The sequence below is a fragment of the Neodiprion fabricii genome, chromosome 1, assembly GCF_021155785.1.
Source record: "Neodiprion fabricii isolate iyNeoFabr1 chromosome 1, iyNeoFabr1.1, whole genome shotgun sequence".
NCBI classification, from domain to species: domain Eukaryota; kingdom Metazoa; phylum Arthropoda; class Insecta; order Hymenoptera; family Diprionidae; genus Neodiprion; species Neodiprion fabricii.
This window is the reverse complement of record NC_060239.1, coordinates 19,223,601-19,237,194: the sequence shown is the minus strand read 5'-3', so window position 1 is coordinate 19,237,194 and position 13,594 is coordinate 19,223,601. Positions and strand designations below refer to the sequence as shown.

Below are 13,594 nucleotides of genomic sequence, written 5' to 3'. Positions count from 1 at the left end.
GTATCCGCTTTTATAGCTGCTATGCACCACCTAGCCTCTCTATTGCTGACTTCACAGAATTCCTGGATCGACTTACTGAGGATGCAAAGCAGTACTACCCAGTAGCAATAGCCGGAGACTTCAACTCCTGGGCGGTAGACTGGGGCAGCAAGCAGACCAATGCGCGAGGTAAAGCATTACTTGAAGCAATGGCCACGCTGGACGTAGTTCTCCTTAACATTGGCGAAACACCAACATACACCAAGGGAGAGGCTAGTTCGATAATAGACCTCACATTCGTCAGCAGCAGTCTATTGAGAGGAAGCTATTCTTGGACAGTTATGAACACCTACACCGCCAGCGACCACAATGCAATACTTTGGGAAATATCGGCTGGTCGGAACCCTCGAAGAGCAACTAGACAAACTAATGCAGTTGGATGGAAAGTAAAAGACTTTGACTCGGAAGCTTTGGTAGTAGCATTAGACAAGGACTCGACCATCACAGGAGATGCTGAGGAGAAGACGAAGAACCTAATGACGAAAATCACCCAGGCGTGTGACACCTGCATGCCTCGTAAGCGTGGTATAAATCAAAGACCTTCGGTGCATTGGTGGAATGATCAGATTAGCGCCCTCAGAACAGCTTGTCTCAAGAAAAGAAGAACATCGCAACGTGGCTATCGAAGACCTAACTCGGTGGAGCTGGTCGCGGAGTACAAAAAGGCCCGCCGAGAACTGAACAAGGCCATCAAAGATAGCAAAAAACGCTGCTGGAAGGAACTTGTCGAAGAAGTAGAAAGGGACCCATGGGGCAGACCGTATAAGGTGGTCATGACCCACCTGAAATACCAGCCAATACCGTCACCTACGTGTCCACAGCTCCTAGAGAGGATCGTCTCAACGCTGTTTCCGCGGCAACGTGAGTTTATATATTCATCACTGCAGATTAATTCTGAAGACATTCCACCTGTCACAGAAGAAGAACTGATGGAGGCATGCAATCGCGTAGGGAATAATAAGGCGCCGGGATTGGATGGGATCCCAAATATTGCACTAAAAACATCTATTAAAGCAGCGCCAAAATTATTCTTAGAGACCTACGACTCATGTCTCAAAGAAGGGATCTTTCCTTGAAGATGGAAGCAACAGAGACTAGTACTGCTTCCCAAAGGAAAAAAGCCACCAGACGAGCCATCATCTTACCGCCCACTCTGCATGCTAGACACGGCGGGTAAGATATTAGAACGAATCATCCACCAGAGAATAGACGCTGTAGTCGATCCACTCCTATCAGAAAATCAGTATGGTTTCCGGAAAGGACGATCAACCCTGGATGCTATCGACCTGGTTGACAATACAGCCAAGGAAGCGATAGCCGGAAAGAGATGGAGACGTGGTACAAAAAAGTACTGTTTGGTAGCAGCATTGGACATCAAGAATGCTTTCAACTCCGCCAATTGGGACTGCATCATGCGGGCCCTCGAAGAGAAACAAGTTCCAGGATACCTGTGTAGGATGGTAGCAAGCTACTTCACGAGCAGGGTCCTTAGATATGACACACAGAGTGGTCCTAAGGAGTATAATATTACCGGTGGTGTGCCACAAGGCTCAGTCCTAGGCCCGCTACTATGAAACGTCATGTACGATGGTCTCCTGAAAATAGCAGTGCCAAAAGAAGTCAAACTGGTAGCATATGCCGATGATGTAGCCGTGGTGATTGTCGAGAAACATCTGGAAGAAATAAATCTGGCCTTTGATATCACATTTAGCCGGATCAACCGTTGGATGGATATGATGAACTTGGAGCTAGCCAAGCACAAAACTGAAGCGGTGCTCATCACCAGCAGAAAGATTGTCGAAAACATCAAGCTGAATGTCGGCGAGCATGAGATCACATCGCAACCATTTATCCGATATCTGGGAGTGATGCTTGATGCCCGACTGAACTTTAAGCAACAGGTCGAACACGTAAGTGCTAAAGCATCAGCGGTGGTAACCAGTCTATCAAGACTGATGCCGAATGTTGGAGGCCCGAAGCAGAGCAGGAGACTATTGTTGTCTTCAGTAGTCACATCAGTGCTCACATATGGAATATCCGTTTGGGCAGACGCGCTGGAGACCCAAGAATCATGGAGGAAAGCCGGACCGGTTTACCGATTAAGTGCACTAAGAGTTGCAAGCGCCTTTCGCACAATATCCGAGGAAGCAGTGTGCGTCATTTCTGGAACTCTGCCTCTTAGAGTTCTAGCTGAGGAAAGACGGAACCTATACCACCGAAAGAGGTCATCTACACTGAGCGCTGAAGATCTGAGAACTGAAGAGCGACGATATAGTATTGCAAGATGGCAACAACTATGGGATGCTGCAGAAAAGGGAAGATGGACATATCGACTTATACCAAGGATTGACGTTTGGCTGGGCCGGAATCACGGCGAGGTCAACTACTATTTGACACAGATGCTGTCAGGACACGGCTGTTTCCGGGCATATCTCCATCGCTTTAAGCATGATGATTCTCCAGAGTGCCCGGCCTGCCCAAGAGTTGCTGAAAATGCAGAGCACGTTTTTTTTTTCATTGCCCTCGTTTTATACCTCAGCGTGATGAGTTAGAGAAGATCCTGAACAAGAGAATCACACCAGAGTCAATAGTAGAAGAAATGCTGCCAACCGAAGCTGCCTGGAACGCCACATGCACGTTTGCTACCGAAGTGCTTACAGAGTTGCGTTCCATTGAAGGAAGAACAGAAAACAAGATCTAGAAGGAAGGAAGGAAGAAATAACACCTTAGCTACCAGAAGGAAGAGCAGCAGCTAAACCTCCCCCTGCGAAGTAATACTTCACAGTCGTACCGCAGGGGATCAGAGGAGAGAAGAAAAAGGGGTTTAGGGTTTAGTGAGTAGTAGCTAGTGTCAAGTTTTTTTTTTGTATGGCGCTAGTTGAGTCTCACATATCCAGGCGAATAATATCTAAGAAAACATCTATGCCTGGAATGCGTAAAAGCATTCCCCCCCCCCTTAAAACACACACACACACACACACACACACACACACACACACACACACACACACACACACACACACACACACACATACACATACATACATACATATATAAACACATAACGCTTTTGAATTAACGCTTGTATCATTTCACTCCTCATAAAATTTCCATACTCGCGCCTTATATGAAAATCGATTCTTAAGGAGTAAACTCCAATAAAAGACAATCACAAATAACAATATTTGATATATTTGTATGTTATCCGTCACTTCATCGCCGGGTGATGGAAAAGTGACCGAACAGCATGATTGTTTTGGGTATGCGCGCCTTGTTTACGTTGCGTGTGTGAAAACACTCCTATTCTTTATATATTTGATACTCAAGTCAGCATATTGTTCGAAGAATTTTATTTCAGTTTGAGGCCGAAATTCGTCAAGACAAGTAGTATCGATATCACAGTTCGCAATCTGGAGTTCAGTGCGCAATTATTGAAATATTGTTTTCGGAAAAAACTGATGAGTGTACGAGTTTTATACTAATAATTATTCTCCAAACTTCAAAAAATAGAAAATGAAGATCTTGGCGTAAGTATGACACTATTTTTATCTATATTATAATATGTGGCGTGTATATTTGTTCGCAATTATTCATCATTCCTGCTTGTTATAACATTGACTTTCGGTAGTAGGAAAACTTCAACTCTACGCAACGGATAACCGCTGTCGACAATGAATCACAAGCTGTGCAGGGCACTTCGTTTTCAAATACTGTAATGAGCTGTTACCATAAGCTTCGATTAGGTGGATAATTTAATTAGTTAGATGATTAATACATCTTATAAAATAATAATATATTTTTCTTTATTGGAAAACAATACATTAAAATAATCCTAGACTGAAATTATTACTTGGTAATCAGGTGAGTGAAAATTAATAAGCAATTTCATTGAAATCCAGTGCACACAAATATATTTGTTAAAGTTTTCGGAACTTTCACTGAATTGAAAATTGAAATGTTCCTATAATCACTTACCTATTATTAGGTGATGAAATTTACATTCAAAATTTATCTAGAACTGCATGGCAGGGGGCAGGGTTGAAACTCTAAAGAAATGATCCGAAAGTGCCAAATTCTGAATTTTTTGGTGGCGAGACTTGAGGTAAAAAAATCAAAGTTTGATGAAACATCAAAGTTTCGAATGGTCCGAAAAGGAACGTTTCAAAATTCCGAACGCACATAATGCCGAAAGGGCAAAACTCCGTCAAGCATAGTTCCGAAAGTGCGAGAATAAGAATACTTAAAAATCTGAAACATCGAAATTCCGAATGATCCAAGATTTTCAGTTTTATGAATATCTGGCTGGTGAAATTTCACTACTTTGATTTTTTTTTTTTTTTTTTGTTTTGGATTTTCGATATTTTTACGCTGGGAATTGCGGTGATTCTGATTTTCTGTGTTTCGGATTTTTTAAACTCACGTGTTGAGTAAACTGCGCGGTCTGAGTGTATTTTAATTTTCGGAATTTTACTGTATCGAAACTTTAGTTCTTGCAATTTAGCTCTATCGGAACTTTACTTTTCGGAACTTTGCTCTATCGTAACTTAAATTTTAGGACTTTGAACCGTCGGGTTTCCGACCATTCGAAACTTGGTTGTTTCGTAAAAGTTTTATTTCTTTACTTCAAGTTTCACCACGAACACATTCGGAATTAGGCGGGTTCAGAACATTTAAAATTCGGAACTTCAACCCCGCCCCCATGGCAGTAATTCCAGGTTTTCAAAACCCATTATGTATGTTGAATTTTTCATTTTGTACTGAATACTAAATTTTATTCGTATAAAAATTTCATTGTGAATTTATACAATCACATCAGTATTCAAAACAATCATTCCGTACTGGCAAATAAACTCGGATTAAGTAGAACCAAAAATAAACAAAACAAAAGGAAAAAAAAAATAAAGAAAAAAAAACAACATGAATTACCAATTTTCTCACTTGAAATACGATCTATCTAACACTGGCAATCATTATTCTGAAACAAATCGTTCTGTTTGCTAATACAAAGTTTACCTAGTTTTATACAATAACATGATCGGTAAGATTTTTTGATTGTTTTGCTATTGTTTTTTGAATTTTTACTATACTGTATATTATTCATCAAGATCATCAGTCTTTGTAATGATTTGGGGAAATAAATCAGTGTCAACGTGAAAGATAAAATTATATCGCCTTTTTTGGAGAATTACAAATCTCCGCAACATTGGAATTAACCTATCTGAAGCTTCCTAATATTCGAGTCAACCTGAATTGTGCTAATATTCGGATCGATCTGAAACGTGCTCTTTTTCACCCGGAATCTGAAAAGTGCTCTTTTTCGCCCGGAATCTGAAAAGTGTTCTCTTTCACCCGGAATTCGAAACGTGCTCTTTTCTATTCGGAATCTGAAACGTCCTCTTATTCGTATCGGGCGTCGAATGGATCTTGGGAAAATCAACCTCATCAGTCGTTTGGAAAGCTAGCCGACGAAGAAGATGTCCGAACTGGATATTGGTACAATATACAACGTTACTAACCTAAGACTTATTAAAACGAAAGACGGGGTACGTGTTCTGGATACCATTGAAGAAGAATACAAGGCCTTCTTATCACCGAGAAATTCAACACTTCCGCAAGAAAATTCGAATCAGCTGGCCGAAATGTGTAATATGGTAATAATAGTAATAATAATAGTTTATTATGTCCATGGCAATGTTGGACAAATAATATGTGAATAGCAAATGGGTACATAAATTCTTAGAACTAATTGTAGTAATAAATTAAGCCAAATGCATGAAGAGGAAAGAGTTGGGAGAAAGATTGACGTGCGAGCATCCACTACACTCAAAGTTATTCTAGTCCAGGAGAATGAAATTAAGTTCTATTCTGGAATAACGTAGGTTGGCCGATTTTTTTATAGGTTCATTAGAGACGGACTAACATATTGTCACTCATGCCCAAAACAGTTAGGTCCGGGTTTGTCCGTAACGATTGTTTAAACTTTTGAGACCCACATTTTGTTAAATAACGTCTTTGTTATGGGTCATACACGAAAACTGTTCAAACAAAAGTTGTTCGCCTCATCATTATCGATAAAACAAGCTGTCGTGAGATCAATTTCCTCTATTTGTTTAGTTGCAAAATGCAAAATGCCGTGGAAAAAAAAAATTAAATTTCTTGCTATAAATTGATGAATAAACAACGTGTGGCTTTGAAACTCATGGTACAGGTAATATGAAGTGTCTTCAAAATTATCGTGCAAGGCTTTTTTGGCTGAGTTATATAGGTGAGCAACAATCCGCGACAAGCCAAAATCCGTATATCGGCTGCCCTTTCTTATGTGATTGGCCCACGGGTTGCAAAAAAAGCATGGAGTCAGTTCGTTACTAGTACTTTCCATAAATGAAAAAAAAAAATTTTTATGCTCGAAAATCTCAATTTTTGGGCGACTTGAAATTTTTTGCTTTTAAACAAATAGCGATATCTCCGAGAATATTCATATAATTGTAAATATTATGACGGATTGTACTTGCCCTTCATTTTACGAGTGATTTAAAAAAAAAAACATGAATATCTTCATTAGAACCGGAGATAACGGTGTTTAAGTGTTAGTTTGTTTATTGTTTTCGTAATTAATACTGAGGGGGAAAAAAATATCAGCTACCTCTCAACACCTCAAGGCATCGCTGTGAATTTTTCCAGATCTCTAGATGCGTTGTATCTAGCAAAAAAAATTGCTCAACGTTCGTCGAGCGGCGTTAGTCGGAGGAATGAAGCCGGGCGGGGGGCTCCAGGCTTCGCGCGCCCGGCTGTTCTCACCGCTTAATTAACAACTCGATAACTCCGTTAATAATTATCGTACAACATTTTTTTCTTTTTTTTTTGAACTATGCTATTTTTTTCTCAACAATTCGAATCTGTAATTAGATTTTTAATATTTATAATATTTTTTTTTCTTTTGGATTTTAGTCATATTCTTAGGAAATATTGCTATAAATAACTTTAGATATATAATATCTGTGAATTTTAAGATAAAATGAAATTAAAAAAAACTTAATTAATGTGGTGTGAGTATGTATACATACATATATACGTATATAATGGAAGAGCGAGAGAGAGATTCCAAGCGTTAGAAAACAATAAACAAACTAACACTTAAACACCGTTATCTCCGGTTCTAATGAAGATATTCATGTTTTTTTGTTTTTTTAAATCACTCGTAAAATGAAGGGCAAGTACAATCCATCATAATATTTACAATAATATGAATATTCTCGGAGATATCGCTATTTGTTTAAAAGCAAAAAATTTCAAGTCGCCCAAAAATTGAGATTTTCGTGTATGAAAAATTTTTTTTTTTTCATTTATGGAAAGTACTAGTAACGAACTGACTCCATGCTTTTTTTGCAACTCGTGGGCCAATCACATAAGAAAGGGCAGCCGATATACGGATTTTGGCTTGTCGCGGATTGTTGCTCACCTATATAACACAGCCAAAAAAGCCTTGCACGATAATTGCGAAGACACTTCATATTACCTGTACCATGAGTTTCAAAGCCACACGTTGTTTATTCATCAATTTATAACAAGAAATGTAACTTTTTTTCCACGGCATTTTACATTTTGCAACTAAACAAATAGAGAAAATTGATCTCACGACAGCTTGTTTTATCGAGAATGATGAGACGAACAACTTTTGTTTGAACAGTTTTCGTGTATGACCCATAACAAAGATGTTATTTAACAAAATGTGGGTCTCAAAAGTTTAAACAATCGTTACGGACAAACCCGGACCTAACTTTTTTGGGCATGGGTGAAAATATGTTTGTCCGTCTCTAATGAACCTACAAAAAAATCGGCTAACCTACGTTATTCCAGAATAGAAGTCAGTCGATTTTATAGCTTATTCGTCTAGACTATTCTGACCATTTATCATCTCAATGCCACGCTCATTTTTTGAACCTTGTTTGAAACCTACTTTCAGGCGTAAACATCACGGAGACCCTCGGTATCTACTAAGTACTGACGTAGTGCAGTCTTAAAACTTGGATAAGAAGTTACGTGTCTAATTGTAGATTGAATTGAATTTCAGAAGTAGATATCGGCTATCGAGAAGGAGTTTCTATAGGTCTCCGTGGCAAGAGTAGGGATCTCAAAGTCGGTTCTTTCCCGCCTGGCGGAGCAGCACGAAGTGATGCTGCGATTGGTAAATAGGCGTCTAAGGTAACTCGGCGAGCCAGTTCGAAAAACTGAAAAAAGCAAACAGCCCACAAAATACAGTTGCCTGTCCCCGACTGTCAGCCAGCCCAAACTACGTCGATGAGGAGTGATGTCCACATCTCTTGCCACGCCACAAACGAAACGCACGCACGCATTAAGCAGGCGCTGCAGTCTTGTGTTTAATACGCTAGAAATGTCGTTGCACACTATACACGCGTAGTCGAAAAATGGAAACACCAGTATCAGCACCAAATTTTTGCGCAGTTGCGCAGAAAGTAAGGGGCGAGACGCCGAGAGTTGCCTGAATGTGCAGCGGACTTTGTTCGAGATGGCATCAACTTGGCTTTTCCAAGAGAGTCTGCAGTCGATAAGAAGTCCGAGATCGCGAACCGGCGAACAAAGGGGTATGCGCACACCATCCAACATTATGTCAGATAAAGCTAAATAGTCAATAAGCCTGGTGACGTAAGAAATGTTGCCAAGGATTATGGCGTGAGCCTTGGATGCGTTCAAGCGCAGCGAATTCGCGACAGACCACCTCGGCACCGCCGCGATGTCTTCATTATGTTTTTCAAGAGCTGCAGAAATTTCGTAAATTGCACAATATGGTAAGGGAAAATCGTTTGCAGGAAAAGCGGTGGAGAATTCAACTAATTTGAATTTTTGTGCAGTTATGTACCATAAAAAAATCCATGTCAACCCCTCCGCATCTTTGAAATTAATCTGCTGCACTTCTTGAAAATTCATGCGTGAGGGAATTAAAGCGTATGCGCAAGAAGCCAAAAATCAGTCCTACCAGTATTCACAAGAAAAAAAAATATCACATAATTCCAACAACGCTCTACTATGTGAAGATAATCCTGGATGTGCAATGTTTCATCGATCGTGAGAAGAACTTTATACTCAAGGAACGTGCAGTCTTCAATATAAACAGATCGGATTTGGAGGACCTGCTCTTCAAGCCACCCTGTGATTTAGTGGGATTACCGGTCGAATATAGAGCTAGTAACGTTCACAATCAGTTAACACGTAATTCCATGGAATGCAGGTAACAAATCTCACGCGGATATGTGGAAAATTGTACAAAAAATGGTAAGAAATGTGTTTTGCGTATACGCCAAAGGCTGGAGAAAAAGACCTGGTTAACAGAGCTGTTACCTACTAAAGTATCACTCAAAAACTGTTCTATCCGTTCACGTTCACTGTTCATCCAAGTGAAAATAGCTATTGTAAACTCAAAATAACTACTGTTTCCAATGCAATCGCACAAGGTCATGTCAATAATATCACGTTTACTCAAGGTAATAATCACGCTATGTCGAGAAATGTACTTTACAAATAATCGCGTTATCTTTGATACGTATCTTCTACGATGTAAAATATTATCGTCTCGTCACCAGTCAGTGGAAGCTATACAGCTGTCGTTCGTCATCCAGATTATGTTCTACACCCAATCTTTGTAATCTGCGGACAGTTGGGGCCTTTTTTGCGTGTCCTGTGCTGCAAAACCTGATTTAATAAGGCGTGAATCTCAACATAACGAACCTTGTAACATCGTCAAATCTCGAAATTTTCGGCTCATATTGGGTTTGAAATATTCTTCGAAGTTAACATTGCAAGAATATTCAGCAGGAAAAAAATCAGTTGTTTTCTTTCAATTTCAAGACTTAGGTATCCTCTTCAAATTATCATGAGGTAGTCCTACATTGAGTAGTGGTTCAATATCGATACTTCATTTTGAATCGTTTTGAGGCGTTCTCCGCCAACTCAGCCACTTTTTTTTGTCCTCTCGGATCTGTTCCATAATCGGTTATATAGTAGTACTATCTGCAAGGGTACTCTCTGTGAATTTATTTCAGATTTTTTAATCTACTTGTTTCGGAAATGTTTTCTATTTCAAACCCGTATACGGATGGAAGATTGAAGTCCGGCAAAAAAACTTAGCATAAAAAAGTTATGTTTTTCCATTCACTATTCAATGGAATATAAGTATATGTTATATTTTTGATGCCATCAAAAAGGATATTTTCAGCGAAAAAATGGGTAATTTTTTTTCTTTCAATGCGACACGTTTGATTTCCCTGTAAATTTCACAGGGTATTTGGCAATATACAGGGTGTCCCAATTGAAAAGACGCTTTACGTTTCCAGCCGACCTAATAGTTCAATTGGAAAATGTGTTCTACAAAAATTATATGGTTCAGAGGGGGACAAATGAAGAATTTTTTTCCTACGGTCCAGCATTCTAGCTGGTGATGTTGTAGAGGATGGACCAGTTCTTCCAAATAGAGTCATACATTTCTGTTTCCATTAAAATATTCTTTATTCAAAAATATACAACTTTGTCAGAAATTTTTTTTTTCATAATATGAATACTTCGTGAGATACACCAAAAAATCAAATTCTGCAATGCACGAGGAGATTGAGTCGTCCGCGCCCCGTATGTCCTTGTTGTGTTATGAAAAGGTAAGACACAGAACATTGTTATTGTGTCGTATAATAAGAAGGTCAGATACGACGCAACACAAATGCATGCAGACTCAATCTCCTCGTGTGTTGCAGAATTTGATTTTTTGGTGTATCTCACGAACTATTCATATTATGAAAAAAAAATTCCTGATAAAGTTGTACATTTTTGAATAAGGAATATTTTAATTGAAAAAAAATGTATGATTCCATTTGAAGAAACTGGTCCATCCTCTACAGCATCACCAATTATGATGCTGGACCGCAAAAAAAAAATTCTTCATGTGTCCCCCTTTGAACCATAAAACTTTTATAGGACACATTTGCCAATTGAACTATTAGGTCGGCTGAAAACGTAATGCTTCTTTTCAATTGGGACACCCTATATTGGAAACGTATAAAAAATTGGCATCGTAGAACTCGACATTCGTGCTGAGTAGAAAAAATATTTTACCGAGATAGGCGAGTTAAAGTAGATTTGTGTTCCTTTTTTCCATGAACTATTTAATGCGATATATGTTATGTTATGACTGATATCTTAATCGCATCAAAAATATAACATACTCATGGATGTTAATGAGAGGGAACTGGAAAAAGAGTATTCCGGAGAGAGTCTACCATAAGAAAAATCGCTGATTTTAAAAAAGATAGTGAAATTTTTTGATTTGTCCGTTTAACGAGAAATACTCCGTATGTACACACATACATACACGCACGCATATAAAATCCATTCGAAATAATCCATCGTGATATGCAGGGTCTTCAAAAGTAAAGCAACAGCGACAGCTTGGAATTTTTTTTCCTGTAACGAATACAATAACTTCCTGTTCTCTTAAAGCAGGAACTTGAAAATGTGAAGCTGGTTTAAATTAGGCATGCAAAAATAAGATGATGTTTAAATCATTATAAAATTCAAGCCGACGCATTCTCACTGTGAGAAAATGCTCATTCTCATATCTTACAGATAAATAGGGTAATTGCATCAAAACGTGTTCGGGAGAACTGTTGTAGGTAACTATTGAAAAGAGTATATCTTGAAACGAGTCAAATCGATAAATATCGTCATTTCGTAGAATATAAACAGATCAAATAGATGAGAGACGAATCCATCAAAAGTCATTAAACACAGAAATAATGGAGTGTAGTGAATGTTATCTACCGTAAAGTTTCGTGTTTCAAGACACACGAGAGTTGTATCTTATCAATTAGAGAATATTTGGGGAAAAAACTCAAGTTCCCTTATTCAAGAATTATGTTACTTGAACAAACATGCGGTAGTATGTTTTGAAGTGAAACTGTTGTCATGAAAGGTAATACCAGATCCATGTCAATATGTTAAAAATTTCCTATTTTATAAAAATTAATCGTAAAAGTATCCTAAGGTGCAACGGTTTTCCTTTGATAGTTATGCTTTGTAAGACTTCGTAAAGCTCAATTTTGCATGAATAATATTATTCACCGGAATTCTCAAAGCAAAAAAATTGATTCATTTTCAATCTTTCCCTCAATTTAGTATGTATAAATACCTTTTAAGAATCAAAAATACCTGAATTCTGATAAATGAATGAAGAAATTTACTAAAATCGAAAATGCTCACAATGACTCGCACTACGGTTAAAAACAAATAATGCAGGCAACTTGCAATAGTAAAGCAAAAAAATTATCAATCAAGTTTTTTCTATATTGATGTTGAGAAACGTTCGTTCCAAATTTCTAATTCACCGTGTAAGTTGCAGAACACCTCTATATGGCTACTGTAAACTAAGGGAATTACAAGCCGCTACTGTGCTTTTGAACTTGTTTCATGTTTCCAGATGATTTGAAAATAATGGCCTTGCTTGGAAGTTTAATTCTAATGTAAGCACAAAGCTTTCTTATGACCATTGAAGAATAATTTTAATCCTACGTTACATAATCAATAAAATCGTTAGAAAAGCAACATCATATATATAATATGTCAGAGGGTATCACGGAAAAATTCAGAATCCAATTTCGAAGACAAAATCGTTTACATTAATTGTACCAAATGAAGAATAATTCTTACTTCACACTGAACAGCGATGGGTCACAATTGATGAATTTTGTTATGATCAACAAAACTTGTAATTTTCTGACGTATTTGAGTATTACTTCGCTTCACTTTTCAGTTAATCTTGGAGATTTCCTCAGCCCTCCGATTTAATATTCTTCAATTTTTTGGGTTCCTTGTTTTCGATCATGAAGACACGTTTTCAATTTCACAGACGCTAAAACAAAGTGACACATCTGCACACGCGGCTACTGTTCTTAGAAGACACGTTTTAAATGTCACAGACGCTAAAACAAAGTGACACATCTGCACACGCGGCTACTGTTCTTAGAATTGATAAGCACATGGCAAGTCATCACCACCTGCTACTATATAGTTGCAAAGACAAGATATCAAGATATGCGTTAACTGGCCCAACGTGTCTGTGTCCGAAGGACAAACCCCAATACCTCTGGGATTAGAAGCTAATTGAATTCTTGCACTTGTGCGGCCGGCTGCCAATGGACCTTGCATATTTTTATTGCTCATTTATCTTAATTTTTATAATAAAAGTTGTTGCGCACGATTCACATAGTTCATCTAGTGCACCGTTCGTTCTTACAATTAGTATGTGGTACTTTCATGCCAAAAATACAACCACTTTAAAGAAAAAAAGTTTCAGCTTCGTTGAATTAATTATATTTACTCGTTCCTCGAAATAAATTAGGTGTTAAATTTTTGACATTGGAACTTACTATCAGAAGAGGAAGATGTGCAATTAAAATGCATAAAATAGTAACAATACATCTTGTATACAGAGTGACTTGCTAACGATAGAATGGTCTGTGCAACAATTTGATGCGCATGCGCTATAATTTGAGAC

The 13,594-nt window shown here is 38.1% G+C and overlaps 1 protein-coding gene across 3 annotated transcripts in view; it reads right to left on the bottom strand.

The window, feature by feature from the left end:
* Positions 1-13,047, bottom strand: part of LOC124179853 (sialin) — a 115,861-nt gene extending 102,814 nt beyond the window's left edge. For 2 of the 3 annotated variants that reach the window (XM_046564664.1, XM_046564722.1), the window contains exon 1: positions 12,748-13,047. The gene's annotated coding sequence lies outside the window, so the exon portion shown is untranslated. The remainder of the gene's footprint in view (positions 1-12,747) is intronic. The other variant, XM_046564692.1, reaches the window with a different exon arrangement.
* Between the last annotated feature and the right edge of the window lie 547 nt (positions 13,048-13,594).